The following is a 20196-nucleotide window of genomic DNA, read 5'->3' as shown; positions in this document are numbered from 1 at the left end:
AAGCCTTAATATGAAAATTGTGTGCAGCAAAGGTGTGACTGTCCAGACCACAGGGCAACACCGTTCGGACGCGGCTCAAATCAGGAAAGAATTTCAGTGAAATTTTGGAAAGCCGATCGCACAGTTGTCTGTCCAGATGTCTTATTTCTACCGTCTGGACGCCTTATGTCTACCGTCCGGACGGCGGCTAGGTTTTTCAAGCTAGACGCTCGTTTGACCCTACAGCCTATAAATAAAGGTCCCTAGGCTTGAGAGCTGTAAGAATTCAGTTGTGAATTCCGTAGTGCTTAGAGAGTTATATTTTAGAGTTACTGTGCCGATCTGCTCACTCTCAAGCTGTTGCCAAGTACTGTTGCTGTGCTGAAACTGAAGTCTATCTTAGGGGTTGGCCCTAAGGTAAAGGATTCTATTGAAGACCCCTTCAAGTAGGTAACTTGGTTGGGAGGCGTTCGTGTTGGGTTACACGTTAGAGTTCAAGGTACGACCAGTGCATAAGGGTATGTGAGTGCTACTGCTTTGTAACTAGCTTTGTCTTCTGAATAGTGGAATTCCTAGGTTTGGCTGCCCTGGAGTGGTTTTTCTCTTAATTGATCACACACGCACACGGTAAATTAGGAGTCATTTTATTTTTCAAATTGAAGTACGTTTTGATGTTGTTTTCGTGTTTTAAAGTTATGAGTATGAAAGCCTGAATTGATGAATGTTTTGATGTGTTTTTATAGTATGATGAGCATGAAATGTAATTTTGGTGATTTGTATTGAGAAAATGACACGATGAAGTGTTTATGATTTATAAAAGAAGTATGTAATGTGATTGGAGCATGATAGCATGAGTATGTGAAAGACCATTGGGCTTGCATCCCTTTGGCACTGTGTTGTGAAGGACCACTGGCCTTGCATCCCATCTGGCATTGTGTTGGTGAAAGATCATTGGGCTTGTGTCCCCTTTGGCACTGTATTGTGAAAGACCACTGGGCTTGCATCACCTTTGGCACTATATTGTGAAAGACCATTGGGCATGCATTCCCTTTGGCATCATCAAACCAAAGTGAAATGAAAACATGAATGATTTACATGAGCATGCATGAGTTTTATGTGATGTTTTAAGTTGTTTTCATTGCTAGATGTATCAATATGCCTATGAGGTTGAATGAAACAGCACATATGTATACAATTACAACTAGAATGCATTGATGAGTTTTCATGCTAGACGTATCGATATGCTTATGAGGTTTAGTGGAACAACACATATGTATATGGTTACAACTAGACTGCATATGAGGTTTTATGTGCACTGTTGTGAGTTTTAAAGTACTCGCAAGTGCACAAATCGTTTGTAATATAGTATGTGCAAGTGTGAGATTGAATCCACAGGGAAATGGTCAAAAATCAATTTCGAGTTTAACTAATTCCATTTTAACCTATTTCCAATTTTTTTGGTTTAAAAACATGTAAAATAACAAACTAAAATTAAAGATGATGAAGAACAAAAGAAAACAAGAACTCGGGCTTAAAAATCCACCAAACCAAATCCAACAACACACACTCTTGTTTTCTATCTAAACACCCGAAGAACATTTAAACTTTGTTATTCAAGTTCCTTAACCGCATATGTCAAAATTATTTAACGAATCCAATTCAAAGATAAATCACAAAGAATACCCCTCTGAAATCAAATCATCCATTGTATCCGTTCAATGAACAAAATCACAATGAATATCCTCTTTCAAACTAATAAATCGATGTATCCATCGGTTGAAACACATTAAATGTCCAACTATTTCAATAAATGTACATTCAATCCAAGGCATAAAGCAAGAAAGTGAATGTAACTTGAATAATGTATCAATAAACAATGGAATGCACAAATAGCATAACAAGAGTGTGAGTTTTATCAATGGTGAGGTTTCATCCTCAACCTTAGTTGAGGGTTTTAGCCTCCCATGACTAAAAACACCACAAAAGCTTGAAGAAATAACATAAAATTAAACAACACTTACAAAAGAAGAGTAACAAAAGGAAAATAGTTTCTGACTTAAGCTATAAAAGAAGAGAAAAATGGCCTAGCTACAACACTAATTCGTGTTCCTACAAGGAGGCATAGCTATGGCTTCATAGAAGGAAATTAGGGTTAGAGGCCCATGCAAAATGGCATCTCTACCCCTCTCTAGGGTTTCCTCTCTTGCAAAAGAAAAGGAAGAACACATATGATGCGTGACCTGCTGTAAAAACCAGAGAAAGAGGGGCTTTTGGCATGAAAAAAACTTCTAATTAGCTTTCTGAGTACGACTCTGCGTCTGCCAGTTCTGCAATGTATGCTCGAGCGCACTCGGGTATTCGACAGGCATTGCGTGGCGCAACGCACAAGTGTTGCATGCTACTATGAGCGCGTGTACGCTCGAGTGCAACAAAGCTGTGCTTGAGCGAACTCTCTTGGAGTCCGATTTTTTCAGCCTTCTAAGTATTTTTACTCGAAAAATTGCCATTTTCTCTCAATGTCCTGCAAAACACTAAAACCAACCAAAAAATTAGAAAATAACAAAACTAAAGGATTAGCTCATGCAAATTAAGGGGTCCAAATATACAATATTTGGCACCAAACTTACATTCTGCTAGTCCCTTAGCAAAACAATATGAAAAACAAAATCAAAGCATGACACATAAGTCTGCTGTCGTGGGAGAAACGATTGCATTTAGCATATGCAACAAGTCTTTTAAACCCCTAGGATTCCCTAATGGACGAGTGAAGTCTCGTGAGGGTTTGCCAGAAATGATACCCACAAACATTGTAAAGCACTATGTTGTCAATCAAGCAAAAATTTCCACACAAACACATGGTTCATACATCATGAGCATGTTTAACAAAATGAACATCAAATCAACAAGACATCAAAAATTAATCAACTTATAACTGGAATATTGAGACAGCACATGTTCAAATAAGTGCAGAGTGAGAATAATATAGACTCATGAGGTTTCAACTTTTCTCAAAGCATGTGTACCCAAAGACTCATAAGAATTCTATCAGATGAAAATAACCAAGGCTTAATTACTCAACTCAAAAAGGCTAAAAAGCCAAACTAGCCATACAATCAACCAACTTGAAATTCTCATCTTTTTACGCGAACACTCAATGCTTATTGAGGCAAGAGGCCAGCTGTCTCAATGAGAACTCAAATTGATGATATTATTCTATATATTTTTTATTATTATTATGCCAAAGTTTCATCAACAAGTCATCCTAAAAATCTCAAGACACACATTCTCAAATCAAATTTCATACCTCACAGACCCTATGCTAATGTGCTTGTGATAAACGATTCAGACACGTGAAGTCTCTCTAATCCAACAGATGAGTCAAAAGATTTTAGATTTTTAATGACATACAATGTTCAACATGTTAAACAAACCAATGATATGCAAACCACAGTGATATGTAATCATGCTTAATCAACAACATAACAATTTTTTTTTTTTTTACACAAAAGCAAAAAAAACAACAAAAATAACAGACAGAAATGTGTACCCCACCCCTAAACTAAAACGACACATTGTCCCCAATGTTACCAAACATACAATACCGAAAGGGAGATCCAAGTCTAGCACAATGTAGGAGAACGCTGCCCCAAACTTGGACGGCAGACACTAACCTGAAAATCACAACAAAAACAGAACAAACAAGATCAAATGATAAGGAAAATAACAACGGTTGCCTCCCACAAGCGCTAAGTTTTTAGTCTTCAGCCAGACTCTCCACAATTGACGACAATCACTCTGAGTAACTCGAATCCTTTAAAAGGGTCGTCTCAACCTCCGGGCACTGCAACTCCAAGAATGGCTTCAGTCTTTGTCCATTAACCTTGAAAGTAGTACCATTCTTTGGATCCTCAATCTCAATGGCCCCATGAGGAAAAACTGATCGAACAATAAATGGGCCTATCCATAGAGATTGGAGCTTCCCTGGAAAAAGATGCAGACGTGAATTGTAAAGGACTTTTTGACCAGGTTCAAAAGATCATCTCAAAATGCTCTAGTCATGAGCCTTCTTCATCCGTGCTTTGTACAACTTCGCACAATCATAGACATCATTTCTCAGCTCCTCTAATTCATTGAGTTGGAGCTTCCTCTATAAGCCAACCTTCGTAAGATCGAAGTTCAACTGCTTGATCACCTAGTATGCTCTATGCTCCAACTCCACTGGCAGGTGACATGCTTTCCCGTACATAAGACAGTAAGGTGACATGCCAATCGAGGTCTTGAACGCTGTCCGGTATGCCCACAGTGCATCATTCAAATGAAGAGACCAATCTTTTCTTGATGGGTTCACCGTCTTTTCCAAAATCCTCTTGATCTTTTGGTTTGAAATCTCCACTTGACCACTCGTCTGAGGGTGATATGGAGTGGCGACCTTATGTGTGATGAAATACTTCTTCATTAGCTACTCAAAAATCCGATTGCATAAATGCTTACCTCCATCACTAATAATTCCTCGAGGAGTACCAAAATGAGCAAAGATAGTGCCTCTCAAAAATTGAACCACAACTCTATGGTCATTTGTCTTGCATGCAACAACATCCACCCATTTGGACACATAGTCTACAACAACAAGAATGTAGAGATAGCCAAAGGACTTTGGGAATGGTCCCATGAAATCAATGCCCCACACATCGGAAATCTCAACAGTCAGAATGGGGTTTAGAGGTATCATATTTCGTCGTGAAATACTCCCTAGCTTCTGACAACGGTCACACGAGACATGATAAGTGTGAGAATCTTAGAAAATGGTTGGCCAATTAAATCTGGATTGCAAAATCTTTGCAGCGGTCCTCTTCGCACTAAAGTTGCCTCCACAACCGCAATCATGACAAAAGTAGATGACATTGGATTAGTCTTGCTCAGGGATACATCTCCTAACGATCTGATCGGGACAATACTTGAAAAGATAAGGATTGTCCCAAAAAAAGTACTTCACCATGGCTATAAACTTGGACTTATCTTGCCGCCCCCAATGCAAAGGCATATGACCGGTGACAAGATAGATCACTATATCAGCAAACCACGGTGAAGGAGTGTCAGCCATGTGCATCAATTTCTCATTAGGGAAGGTCTCAGAGATGGGGGTGGCCTCCTCAATGAAAACCACTATAATCCTCGAAAGATGATAGGCACCACATTTTTGGAACCCTTCTTATCCCAAATCTCTATGTCAAACTCTTGCATCAGTAATATCCATCGGATGAGGTGAGATTTAACATCTTTTTTGGAAGAAAGATACTTCAATGTCGCGTGATTCGAGTAGATAATGACTTTCAATCCTAGCAAGTAAGATCGAAACTTGTCCAAAGCAAAAATGACTGCCAAAAACTCCTTCTAAGTTGTCGAATAGTTGAGTTGGGCATCATTAAGAGTCTTGCTCGCATAGTAGATGACATGGGGAAGCTTATCAATGCACTGCCCCAAAACAGTTCTGATAGCATAATCTGATGAGTCACACATGATCTCAAAAGTGGCACCCCAGCTGGGTGGCTGAATAATGGGTGTGGACATCAGAATCTTTTTCAGAGTCCCAAATACCTTCTTACAATCCTCATAAAAAACGAATGGGGCCTCTTTCACCAACAACTTGCACAAGGGCCTAGCGATCTTCCTGAAATTCTGGATGAATCACCGGTAGAATCCTGCATGGCCCAGACAAGAGTGAACCTCCTTCACCGTACGTGGGGGTGGAAGATTGGAAATCAGATCCACCTTTGCTTTGTCACCCTCAATCCTCCGTTGAGAAATGACATGCCGAAGCACAATACCTTGCTTCACCATAAAATGTCATTTCTCCCAATTGAGCACCAGATTCTTCTCCTTGCACCGCACCAAAACCAATATGAGGTGGTGCAGACACTCCTCAAACGATGAATAGAAGACTTAGAAGTCGTCCACGAATATCTCTAGGAAACGTTCTTTCTTATCAGAAAAGATGTTGATCATGCACTGTTGAAAAGTAGCAGCTGCATTGCATAATGTTAGTATTTTGGCCTCATTCTGTGTTTGGACAAAATCACTTAAATGTAAAGATGCTGTAAACAGGGATTCCACTATTCAGAGTCTACAAGTCAGAAGAATTTAAGTTCCCTATCAGCCGTCAAGACGATCGAGCCATCCCTTCCGGACGTCCATCTGTCCACTGTTCGATCCGTCCAGACGATGTGTCATCCTGTCCGGACGCTAGACATACCAGCATCATCCTTCCGGACGAAGTGTTCATTCCGTCCTGACCCCATACTGTATTGAGAAGTTTCTGTGCCAGCTTGCATCCGTCCGGACGTTTCAGCAGCATGTCTAGACGCCTCCCAGTACTCGATCAGTTTCTGATTTCCTTCCAAGTTCCAAGAAAGGGAAGATCAATCAACCGTCCGAACGATGTGGTATCTCGTTCGGATGCGCGTCTCTGTAAGGCAAGAATCGTAATTCAAATATGACCGTCAGACGTCTGACAGTTGTGGTCTGGACACGCGTGCATCAAAGAACGAAATTGCCGATTCGATTTCAACCATCCGGACGACTGCCTATCATGGTCCGGACGCGCGCATTACCGACATGGAAATTGCGTGTTGAAGAATAGCCGTCCGGACGCCCATCCCCCATGGTCCGGACGCTCGAGAACCTTATAAGGAAATTACTTGCAGCGGACGTGCAACCGTCCGGACGATGTGCCATCCCGTCCGGACGATGTCCTTAAACAGGAAAGATTTCTCCGCGAAAATTACGGAAAATCTGTTCGCACAGTTGTCCGTCCGGACGGCCCATGTCCACCGTCCAGATGGTGCCTAGGTATATTTTGCCTGACGCTCATTTGAGCCCCCAGCCTATAAATAGAGGCCCCTGGCACTGTGAACTGCAAGAATTCAATATTGAATTCCTCACTTGCTCAGAGACGTGATATTTCCTCTGAAGCCGTTTTACAAGTGTGCTGTGTTGTAAACCGAAGTCTATCTTAGAGGTTGGCTCTAAGGTAAGGAGTTCCATTGAAGACCCCTTCAGGTAGGTGAACCTGGTTGGGAAGCATTCATGTTGGGTTACACGTCAGAGATCAAGGTACGACCATTGCATCGGTACATGTGAATGTTACTGTCTTGTATCTAGCTATGTTTTCTAAATAGTGGAATTCCTGGGTTTGGCTGCCCCGGAGTGGTTTTTCTCTTAACTGAGTTTCCACTTCGTCAACAAAAATCTGTGTCATTTACTTTCCGCTATGCTTTAATTTTTGTTGACACTTATGCGCACACTTTATTTTTAGAAGTCAATTTCGTTTTTCAATTGGTATCAGAGCTTGGGACACTCTGAGAAGATTAAATTTCTTGAGTGTTTTTTTTTTACTTCTACTATGTCTATGTTGAGTATGGATAAAATTGCTTCTATTTCACATGATATGTCTGTTCATAAGACCATGTTCACTAAACCTATCATGTCTCATACTCAATCTACTTGTAAGGGTAAATGGGATAATAAATCTATACCTACTTGTCATCATTGTGGTATTGTTGGTCATATTCTTCCTAATTGTTTCCAAATTAGGTCGTAGAAACCTTGGAAGAAAACCCTTATCCCTAGGAAAGATGAACCAGGTTTTAAAGAACAAGTTGAAGTATTAAGTGATCAAGTGAAACTCATTCATGAGAAGTTAGCATACCTCACCCCTAATGAGCAAAAATTTGTCCTGGTTAATAATCAAAAAGCTTCCAAACAAGTCTGGGTCAAAAAGGAAGATAATCTGTGTTTAGTTTCTCATACTGCACTAAAAATTCTTGATACTTGTTTGTGGTATTTGGATAGTGGTTGTTCTAAACACATGACAGGTGATAAGACTTTTCTAAAAGAAGTTCAGATGGGCAAAGGTGGGCGAATCACCTATGGAGATGGGAGTCAATCCAGAGTCATTGGTAAAGGAATCATCGACATTCCAGGCTTCGGAACATCTCAAGAAGCTTTGTATGTAGAAGAACTCAAGGCAAATCTCCTCAACATCAGCCAGTTTTGTGATAATGACTTGGTGGTGCAATTCTCCAAGAAGGAATGCAATATATTTGACAGCAGTGGCAGATGGCTCATGGGAGGAGAAAGAACTGTTGACAATTGTTACGGCCTTCCTGGTCTGGCTGCAGATCCTCAGATTTTCTACAACAAAGCAACCATAGATGACAGTGAGCTATGGCACCAGAGGTTAAGGCATCTCAATTTCTCCGATATTTTGAAAATTGCAGGCAAAGATGTTGTTAAAGGCCTGCCCAAAATGGAGAAGACTGGAAAAGGAATCTGTGGTCCCTGTCATCTAGGAAAACAAACTCGAGCAGCCCATAAGAAGACCTCAGGTATTCTAACTTCCAAAAATTTGGAATTACTGCACATGGATCTCATGGGTCCCACTAGAACTGCTAGTCTAGGTGGGAAAAGATATATTCTGGTTATTGTTGATGACTTCCCTCGATATACATGGGCTATTCCTATTCGGGAAAAATCTGATGCCTTTGATACAGCTCAACAATTGTTCAAGAAAATTCAGGCTGAGAAAAATTGCCAGATTGTGAGATTCCGCAGTGATCATGGAAGAGAATTTGAAAATTCCAAGTTCGAAGAATTCTGTCACTCATATGGAATCAAGCAGGAATTTTCTTCTCCTATCACTCCTCAGTAGAATGGAGTTGTTGAAAGGAAGAACAGGGTAATTCAAGAGATGGCTCGTGTGATGATCCACTCAAAAAATCTTGCTCAACACTTCTGGGAAGAAGCTGTAAACATTGCCTGCCATATCATCAACAGGGTCTACCTTAGGCCTGAAACAAACAAGACTCCTTATGAAATCTGGCGAGGTAAGAAATCCACAGTGAAGTATTTTAAAACTTTTGGAAGTAAATGTTATATACTTTGTGACAGGGAAAATCTGGGAAAATTTGACACCAAGAGTGATGAAGGTATATTCTTGGGATATTCCACAAACAGTCGTGCATACAGAGTCTTCAACAAAAGAACAGAGACTATGATTGAATCAATAAATGTAGTTGTTGATGATGAAGAAACTCAGAGACCTATCAGCATGAAGGAAAAACAGCTCGATTCAGCTGAACATTCAACAGCCCCAACTGATATCATTGATCCTACTCCAAAAGAGTCTCCAGATGAATCTCCTTCTTCGGATACCACTCTTACTACCTCTGGAGATGAGGATACTCCTGCTAATCCTCCTAAGCAATCACGGGTGAAGCATAATCATCCTCCTCATTAGCTACTTGGGAACATAGATGAAGGGCGTAGGCTGAGAAGCAGAGTCATTCAGTCCACCAATGAAGTAGCCAATCAAGTCTCTTTCAGCTGCTATCTAGCTCAGACAGAGCCCAAGAAAGTTGATGAAGCCCTATAGGATGAAGGCTGGGTCTCTGCAATGCATGCTGAGCTTCATCAATTCACCAGAAATGATGTTTGGACCTTGGTTTCCCGTCCTGCAGAATAGAATATTATTGGTACCAAGTGGATCTTCAAGAATAAAACAGATTAACATGGTACTGTGGTTCGAAATAAAGCCCATCTAGTTGCACAAGGATATTCTCAGATAGACTTTGATGAAACCTTTGCCCCTGTTGCCAGGTTAGAGTCTATCAGAATCCTTCTCTCTATTGCTTGTCATCTTGACTTCAAGTTATATCAGATGGATGTAAAGAGTGCCTTCTTAAATGGAGTTCTGTAAGAAGAAGTTTATGTAGAATAGCCAAAGGGCTTACCAGACCCTCATCATCCCCATCATGTGTACAAGCTTAAAAAGGCACTATATGGGCTTAAGCAGGCTCCTCGGGCATGGTATGAACGTCTCACCACTTATCTCCTGGCCAAGGGATTCACAAGGGGACAAGCTGATCGAACTCTGTTTATCAGGCAACAAGGTACACACAAACTCATCGCTCAAATTTATGTTGATGACATTATTTTTGGAGCTACTTTAGACTCTCTTGCCCATGAGTTCACTGAGGAAATGAAGCAGGAATTTGAGATGAGCATGATTGGTGAGCTGAACTACTTCCTTGGCCTTCAAGTTAAACAAACTGCTGAAGGCATCTTCATTTCTCAGTCTAAATATGCTAGGGATCTGGTCAAACGTTTTGGGTTGGATGGAAAAAGTCGTGCTCGCACTCCCATGAGCACCAGTGTCAAGATCAGTAGTGATCTTGTAGGCAAATCTGTTGATTCATCACTTTACAGGAGTATGATAGGGAGCCTCCTGTATCTTACAGCCAGCCGACTAGACATTGCTTTCAGTGTGGGTGTTTGTGCTCGTTTTCAAGCAAATCCTAAGGAATCCCATCTCACTGTAGTTAAGCGTATCATCAGGTATGTAAATGATACCCTTTCTTATGGTATATGGTACTCTAGAGAAACAAATCTTGTTGTTGCAGGATACTCTGATGCAGATTGGGCTAGAAATGCTGATGATAGAAAAAGCACCTCTGGAGGATGCTTCTATGTGGGGAACAATCTGGTAGCTTGGATGAGCAAGAAGCAAGCGTCTATTTCTCTCTCCACTGCTGAGGCTGAGATATTGCTGCCGGTAGCTGCTGCACTCAATTATTGTGGATGAAGACGCTACTGGGGGATTACGGATTCTCTCAAGATACTATGATTATCAACTATGATAATACTAATGCGATTAATATCTCAAAGAATCACGTTCAGCACTCTCGGACCAAGCACATCGACATCAGACATCACTTTTTACGTGATCTGGTGGAATCTGAGGTGGTGTCTCTCACATTCATTACCACTAAAAATCAATTGGCTGATATACTTACCAAACCTCTAGATGGTAGCAGGTTTGAGTCTCTTCGTAAAGCCATTGGTGTTTGTGCCATGTCCTAGACATGATGTTCCATGCTAGGATGAACTCTTTGTCCTCTGATAGCATGATGTTGTAATAATAATAAAAAAAAAAAAAAAAAGGAGTGGGAAGTCTTCGTAGCAGGGTAAGTCTTTCACAAGGTATGTCAGTTATTTCATGTATTCTTTCTGGTTTACTAGTCTGCTAAGCATTGATATATTATGTTTACATGTGGGTGAAAACATCAGTCTGACATGTACAAAAGTTTTTCCCCGCTCATTTTTTTTGTTTGATAGTCGCTTGTCTCATGTGATAACCTCATGCACTATCCTAGACTCCCCAAAGGTATGCATTTTTCCTTCTCTGACTATTTGCTTCTAGAAATTCTGAATAAGAGAAGAGGATTGTGATAAGATGATCAATTTGACCACAGGCTAGTTGAACCTAGCCTCCATAAATTTTGGCATTTCCTCTAGCTTGTAGCACCATAAGAATTGAGCAGTTATTCATATGAATTTTGTGCTTTAAAAATTGTCTATTCACTGCTTCTGTACTGAATTTGCAATATACCTTGCCCTCTATGAGCAAGTAAAATTTTTATCTTGTCCTTTATGGTACAAGTAAAACAATTCGGTGCTGTATCTCAGGGGGAGTGTATCAGATGAGGATGGCTAGGCCCTACTTTATCGAGAAGTTTCTGTGCCAACTTGCATCCGTCCGGACGTTTCAGCAGCATGTCCGGACGCCTCCCAGTACTCGATCAGTTTCTGATTTCCTTCCAAGTTCCAAGAAAGGGAAGATCAATCAACTGTCCAGACGATGTGGTATCCTGTCCGGACGCGCGTCTCCGTAGGGCAAGAATCGCAATTCAAATATGACCGTCCAAACGTCTGACAGCTGTGGTTCGGATGCGCTTGCATCAAAGAAGGAAATTGCCGATTCGACTTCAACCGTCCGGACGACTGCCTATCATGGTTCGGACACGCGCATTACCGATATGGAAATTGCGTGTTGAAGAATAGCCATCCGGACGCCCATCCCCCATGGTCCGGACGATCGAGAGCCTTATAAGGAAATTACTTGCAGCGGACGTGCGACCGTCCGGACGATGTACCATCCCGTCCGGACGATGTCCTTAAACAGGAAAGATTTCTCCGCGGAAATTAGGGAAAATCTATTCGCACAGTTGTCCGTCCGGACGGCCCATGTCCACCGTCCGGACGGTGCCTAGGTATATTTTGCCTGACGCTCATTTGAGCCCCCAGCTTATAAATAGAGGCCCCTGGGCACTGTGAACTACAAGAATTCGGTATTGAATTCCTCACTTGCTCAGAGACGTGATATTTCCTCTGAAGCCATTTTACAAGTGTGCTGTGCTGTAAACCGAAGTCTATCTTAGAGGTCGGCTCTAAGGTAAGGAGTTCCATTGAAGACCCCTTCAGGTAGGTGAACCTGGTTGGGAAGCATTCATGTTGGGTTACACGTTAGAGATCAAGGTACAACCACTGCATCGGTACGTGTGAGTGTTACTGTCTTGTATGTAGCTATGTTTTCTGAATAGTTGAATTTCTGATCTCAACATACTCCCTCGGCTGCTTGCTGATATCAAAGATATTCAGCTCCACCATCATATTGCAAAAAGAGATCTTCATCACCCTTGTCCTACAATTGATCAGGGTATTAGCCGTAGCTAAGAATGGTCACCCTAGGATCACCAGTATCTGGACTCCAACATTCTGAACCGATTCCGTGTCAAGCACTATGAAATCCACAGGGAAGTAAAACTTGTCAACCTTAATCAAAACATCCTCAATAATTCCCCATGGTATCTTTACTGACCTGTCAGCCAACTGAAGTGTCATGGAGGTGGGCGTCAATTCTCCTAACCCCAATTACAGGTAAACCAAATAAGGTAGGAGATTGACGCTTGCTCCAAGATCAAGTAAAGCCTTCTCAATTTAGCTGACTCTTATATGCAAGAGATAGTAGGACACCCAGGGTCCTTGTACTTGATAGGCAGCTTGCATTGAAGGATAGAACTGTCCTTGTACTCTTTCTTTAGGACATTGGTCTTTCTCTTAACAGTGATCAAGTCCTTCAAGAACTTGGCATAAGACGACACTTGCTAGATGGCATCCAAAAATGTGATGTTGATTTGAACTTGATTGAACACCTCCAAAATGTCCTCAAATTTCCCTCCGTTCTTGGGTGCCTACAATTTGTCTGGGTAGGCGCCTTAGGTACAAAAGACCTAGGAGAATCTCAATAGTGGGAGTGGCTGTAGATGGCTCTGCATCTCTCTCCTTTGTGTTGCCACTCTCTTGCCCTTGAGGCACCGCAAGGTTCTCTTCAGAAAGAACCACTTGATTGTCCACTTGTCTCCCAGACCTCAGTGTGACAATGGCTTGAACTAGCTCCTGCTCGTGCACAGCATTAGACGAACTTCCCCCACTGAACTGCAAATTCGGATTAGGTACTGGCTGACTAAGGAGCTTTCCCTTCTCTCTCTCACCCAGGTGGCTAGCAATCTGCTCTATCTGGGTCTCCCTCTTGGTAATTGCCTGGGTGTTCACCATTATAGCATTCTTCACATCATTGATAGATTGACCTATGAGCTGCATGAAGGACTTGAGAGTGTCCTCCAAAGTAGGCTGTGAAGAAGAGGCTGGGGCTTGAGTGGGTGATTGGTACGCAGGTGTTGGATGCACTGGAAGACCCTGATTGTGAACCAATTGATAAAATCTGAGGGGGTATTGATTAATGGCATGATGAAGGCCCCCCCTTGATTCATGGGTTGGTTTTGCTTCCAAAAAAAACTAGGGTGGTTTCGCCACCCAGGATTGTAGGTCTCAGAGAAAGGTCCATTGGCTTGCTTCCTAAAATCATTAAAAGCATTCACTTGTTCCATCAGAGACTCAGCAAAAGTCTGCAAAGATGGACAAGTCTGTGGTAAGTGCATAGGACTAGCACAAATGGAACAGCAATCACCATGGAATGTGTTGGCAGCATTGATGGACTTTCCTAATGTGAAAGCATCAACCTTCTTTGTGAGAGCATCTATCTTCATCTTCAGCTCTATGTCTTCCTTCACCTCATAGATGCCTCCTTTCTTAGGGATACGGGAAAATTTATCCCGACAACATGAAAAATCCCACTCCTGTGAGTTGTCAGACCACTGATCTAAAGTCCTATAGGCTTCATCTCCCGTCAAACTCAGAAACGCTCCTCCATTCATTGACTCGATCATACTACGGTTGGCTTGGGACAATCCTTGGTAAAAGAACTGCACGAGTCTCCACTTCTCATATCGATGTGGAGGGCACTTTATCAACATCTCTTGAAACCTCTCCCAACTTTCTTAAAACTTCTCATCCACCTCCTAAGTAAAAGGACTTACCTCCTTTCTATACTCATTCACTTTGGACATTGGGACTTATTATAAAACTTGTTCAACAGGTCCTCCCAAGATGTGATAGACCCAGGCATGTTTGAGTCCAACCATGCCTTGGCTCTATCATGAAGAGAGAAAGGAAATAATCTAAGGTGAAACAACATCTCAAAAAAGTTTTGGAACTTGAATGTGGCACATATGTCCTTGAACTTTTTCACATTGCTATAAGGATTTTCAAAATCTATGCCAAGAAACGAGGGTAGGAGTTGGATGACATAAGGTTTAAGATCAAAGTGGGTGGAATTGGTCGGTGGCAATACTATACACGAAGGGGACTTTGTCGCAACGGGTGCAAACAAATCCCTAAGTGATCTAGTATAATCCACATTTTCTACCCTAGGTTGCTCATTCTCTCCCGTATTCACGTTATCACTCATCTCAACAGATTGTCTATGCCTTCTCCTAAGAGTCCTTTCTATTTCGAGATCTAAAGATATCAAGTCTAAGTTCAAGGATCTCCTACTAAGCATACACCAAACAAAAAATTAACTAAACTAAACTAAAAAAGAAAAACAAATGGTAAAATAGTGTAAAACATAAACAAAAATTAACAAAATAAACAAAAAACAAATTGAAAAAATATATATATTTTTTACTTAACTGCTGGTTGTAGACGTACGCTCGAGTGCACTACTCAAAGGATCAAGCACAGGTGCTCAGGTGCCTCGCTGCCCAAATGTACTCGTGTGTGTTTGAGCGTTCTGGTCGTGGCTGGATGCACTCGAACGCAACAAGGCTGCGCTCGAGCGGCGTTACATAGACTTGAAATTTTGTAGAAAATGCAGAAACAGAACCTCTTTTTTTTTATTAGTTTATAAAAACAAAAACAAAACAACACCTACAGAAAGCAAAAATCTACCTAACTAGAAGAACAACAAAATCAATCAAACAAAAATAAATTTTTGAACCGATTTTCCCGGCGTTCACATAGATGACTTGGTTGGGAGGCGTTCACATTGGGTTACATGTCAGAGTGCAAGATACGGTCGCTGCATCGGGTGTGTGAGTGTTACTATCTTTGTACTAGCTTTTCCTGGGTTTGGCTGCCCCAGAGTGGTTTTTCTCTTAATTGAGTTTCCACTTCGTTAACAAAATATCTTTCTCTATTTAAATTCTACACTTTTGATATTTTGTTACACGTTGCACACCGTAAATTAGAAGTCTCTTTATTTTTCAATTGGTATCAGAGCTTGGTACATCTGTTTAGATTAATTTCTTGAGTGTGATCTTTTGACTTCTAATTATTTTTATTATGTCTCAATCTCTTAATTCCTTTCCTGCCTTTGATGGCACGAACTATGGCTATTGGAAATCTTATATGCGCTTCTTTTTAAAATCTATTGATGTTTGGCAAATTGTGGAAATTGGTTGGACTAAACCAGAGGCTACAACTGTTGAACTATCTGTTATTCAAAATTGAAAAAAATGGAAATGACTTCTAATATAAAGCAAGTGTGTGTGTGTGCACAACGTGTTAACAAAATAATGAGAAAAGAAAATAACACAAGATTTTTGTTAACGAAGTGGAAACTCAAGATGAGAAAAACCACTCCGGGGCAGCCAAACCCAGGATATCCACTATTCAGAAGACAAGACTAGTTACAAAGTAGTAGCACTCACATACCCCTGATGCAGTGGTCATACCTTGAACTCTAACGTGTAACCCAACACAAATGCCTCCCAACCAGGTCTCCTACCTGAAGGAGTCTTTAATGGAATCCTTTACCTTAGGGCCAACCCCTAAGATAGACTTCAAATAAGCACAGCAACAGCACACACAACAACGCCTTTAGAGAGACCAACTCAGCTCAATAATCTCACAATATAGCTCTCTAAGCACTAATGGAATTCAATACCGAATTCATGCTGTTCTCAAGCCTAGGGAGCTCTATTTATAGGCTGAGGGATCAAATGAGCTTCTGGCTTGATAAAACATAGGTGCCGTCCGGATGGTAGTCAAGTGCTGTCCGGACGGATAATTGTGTGATCGACTTCACGAGAATTTCGCTGAAATTCTTTCCTATTTTTGAGCCGCGTTCGGACGGTAGTGCCCTATCATACGGACGGTCGCACTTCCGCTGCAACCAATTTCCTTATAAAGTCTTCGCACATCTGGACCGGGGGAATGGTCGTCCGAACGGTTGATTTGATGCACGCAATTTCCATATCTGATGCACGCGCGTCTGGACCATGCTGACTGGTGTCTGGACGTCTGGATTTTGAATGTGATACTTGCCTTATGGATAAGCTCTTCCGGACGGGAATCCATGTCGTCCGGACTGTTGCAGCAATCTTCCCATATCTGTGTTTTGGAAAGAAATCCTGGAGCTTGGTCAAACACCGAGAGTCGTCCAATCGTGCTGCTGAAACGTCCGGACGGATGTAAACTGGAGCAATTCAAAACTTCTCGACACAGGGGAAGGCCCGGACGGGAAGTTCTCGTCGTCCGGACGAATGATGCTTTGAACAGATGGGCGTCCGGACAGTATGAGCTGACAGGGAACCAAATTTTCTGCCTTGCAAACTGTGCAGAATCTTCTAGAAGCACTTCTGAATAGCGGAATCCCTGTTAAAAAGCATCTTTACAAAGAAGTGATTTTGTCCAACAGAATGTGGCCAATTACAAACTAACAAAAATAACGACTTTCCAATGATAAATCCCTCCATGCTCTATGTCAAGCGCTTTCATCATCTGAATTCCCAAGAATTTCAAACTATGAATCCGCTCAAGAAAGGTGGCAAATGTTAGAAACAACGTATGAGGGTACCAAACTAGTTAAATCTACCAAGCTCCAAATGTTGATTTCTAGATTTGAAGAAATTAAGATGCTAGAAGACATTCGGTGAGTTTTACACCAAGATCAGTGACCTGAGGAACTTGATAGTGAGTCTCTAGAAGACGATCTCTGATGTAAAACTCATCCAAAAGATTCTAAGGTCTTTGTCAAAATGTTTCAGGATCAAAGTTACAACCATTGAAGAAAGCAAGGACCTAGAGTTGATGAAGATTGAAAAGTTGGTAGGATCTCTTCAAACTTATGAGTATTCCCTGCCCCTAGTCAGAAAGGCAAAGATGATTGCCCTCAAGGAGGCTAAGAATAAAAGCAGAGTCTCCTCTGATGAAGACTCAGACAATGAAGAAGAAGATGCAATTGCCATGCTCGCCAAAAATATCGGTACATTGATGAAGAATGATAAATTCAAGAAGAATTTCACCGAAAGACTGAGGGAAACTCCTAGAGAAGCCAAATCATAAGAAGATAAGAAGAAGGACCTTAGAGGTCCTAGATGTTTTGAGTACTCAGGCTTGGGGCACATGAGGGCTGATTGCGGGAATCTCAAGTAGGCCAAGGGGAAGGCTTACAACGCTACTCTCAGTGAATCTGAAGAAGAGGCCTCAGATAAGGATTTAAAATTTCTGGCCTTCGTAGCACCTCATGAAGAATCTGAGGGGTCACAGTTATACTACTCAGAGAGCAGTGATAAAGACAGGGAAGAACTTAAAGAGGCCTTCAAAATCCCCTGCGTGAAGTTCTTGAAGTTGAGGGAGACGCACCAACAACACGTACATGAGCCAAACAGTCTAAAAACAGAAGGAAGCACGATGTTGATGAAAATCACTAATCTAGAAGAAAATCTGTTGGAGACACAGCTGAGTTGGAGAGAGTTACTAATGAAAAGCTCACTCATATGATATCAATTTAGAAGTGCCCAACTGACAAGACAGGACTAGAGTATAATACAGCCTCTACTTCTGATATCCCTTCTACTTTCAAGACTCTGTGTGTCAAGCCTACTGTTCCTGAGCCTCCACCCGCCTGCATGGATAAGGGAAAGGCTGTCATTGGTAGAGATGCTCTAGCTATTACAGAGCCTACTCAAATACCTCCTACCAAGAGAAAGCCTTCTATATGCCACCATTGTGGCTTAAGTTGTCACATTGACCCAAGTGTCGACTCCTCCATGCTTAGAAATTGAAGGTCAAGAAGGGGCCACTATGGAAAGCTACATCTGGCACTAGATCTTTAGCCCGGCATCAGGATCCATGGCATCAAGCTCCACGGTATCAGGCTCCATGGCATCAGTGGCAACAACAACGATTTGTTCCTGTCAATCAGAATGGCAAACCCACAAACAAATCAAGGCACTACATGAAGAAGCCGCAGAAGCCTGAGAGTGACCAATTCTATATAGAGTTGCCTTGAAGAGCATGATAATATGAAGGCCTGTCAACAACCGCCACCGAGAAGGCAGGTATGGGTCAGAAAGGATGAAGCCATTCATCCCTTGAGAGGGAGTGGACTCACCTAGACGATGAGGGTACACATGCCTAGGATTTGGTTCCTAATCCTAGAGCATCAAATTTGATTGCACTGCATTGTTTTCTCCCTATCATATTTCTATTTACCTTTGCAATCTAGGAACAATTATTTATTAGTTTGTGATTGGCTGCATTCTTTTGGACAAAATCACTTCTATGTAATGATGCTTATTATACAAGAATGTTGTTTTATTCAGAGTCTACACTTCAATTCAATTCCCTTGCCTCCGTTCGGACTTCATGGAATTTCATCTAGATGCTCATCTGTCAAGTATCATCCGTCTGAACGATGAGAACTTTCCGTCTAGACGTCCTTCTGTGTCCAGAAGCTTCAAACAGCTCTCAATTGCATCCATCCGGACGTCTCAGTAAAACGTCCGGACACCTTTGAGTGTTTGACAAGTTAGAAGATTTCTTTCCAAAACATAGATATAGGTAGACAGCTACAACTGTCAGAACGACGTCGCCATTCCGTCCGGAGGCTATCCTTGATAAGGCAAGTCTTGCAGAAGATGTTCAACTGCCCAGACGTCAAACTCCATGGTTCGGACGCTCAAGCCTTAATATGAAAATTGCGTGCAGCTGAAGTGTAACTGTCCGGACGCTAGGGCAACACCGTCCAGATGCGACCCTATTTACGAAAAAATTTCAAGCAAATTTTGAAAGTTGATTGGATAGTTGTCTGTCTGGAAGCCATCAACTACCATCCAAACGCCACGCATTAGATGCAATTTAGGTTTCTGTAGCCTATAAATAGAGGCCCCTAGGCATGTAATTTGCAAGAATTCGGTATTGAATTCTGTAGTGTTTAGAGAGAATATTCTAGGAGTTATTGTGCTAATACGCTCACTCTCAAGCCGTTGCCAAGTGTTGTTGCTGTGTTGAAACTGAAGTCTATCTTAAGGGTTGGCCCTAAGGTAAAGGATTCCATCAAAGACCCCTTCAAGTAGATGACGAGTATGTGAGTGCTACTGCTTTGTAACTAGCTTTGTCTTCTGAATAGTGGATATCCTGGGTTTGGCTGCCCCGGAATAGTTTTTCTCTTAATTGAGTTTCCACTTCGTCAACAAAATATTTTTGTCATTTAAATTCCGATTCCGCAATTCAAATATTTTGTTGCATAGTATCACACACTTGGTAATATAAAAGTCATATTTATTTTTCAATTGGTATCAGAGCTTGGTACACTCTGTTTAGATTTATTTCTTGAGTGTTATCCTTTTGACTTCTAGTTTTTTTTGCTATGTCTAAAAATCTTAATATTGTTCCTGCCTTTGATGGTACGAACTATGGCTATTGGAAAGCTCGTATGCGATTCTTTTTAAAATCCATTGATTGTTGGAAGATTGTTGAAACTGTTTGGACTAAGCCAGCGGATTTAACTCCCGAACTAGTCCCTGAGAAAAACTCTCAACTTTCCAATGATAAAGCCCTCCATGCTCTATGTCAAGCGCTTTCACCATTTGAATTTGCAAGAATCTCAAATTGTGAATCTACTCAAAAAGCATGGTAAATCTTAGAAACAACATATGAAGGCACAACACTTGCTATATTAACCAAACTTCAAAT

The 20196-nt window shown here is 41.4% G+C and overlaps 1 pseudogene; it reads right to left on the bottom strand.

Annotated features, from left to right (window-relative positions):
• Positions 1–20196, bottom strand: part of LOC133871544 (uncharacterized) — a 140551-nt pseudogene that overhangs the window by 56514 nt on the left and 63841 nt on the right.

This window comes from Alnus glutinosa, chromosome 6 (assembly GCF_958979055.1).
Source record: "Alnus glutinosa chromosome 6, dhAlnGlut1.1, whole genome shotgun sequence".
NCBI lineage: Eukaryota > Viridiplantae > Streptophyta > Magnoliopsida > Fagales > Betulaceae > Alnus > Alnus glutinosa.
This window is presented reverse-complemented; position numbering and strand designations above follow the sequence as displayed.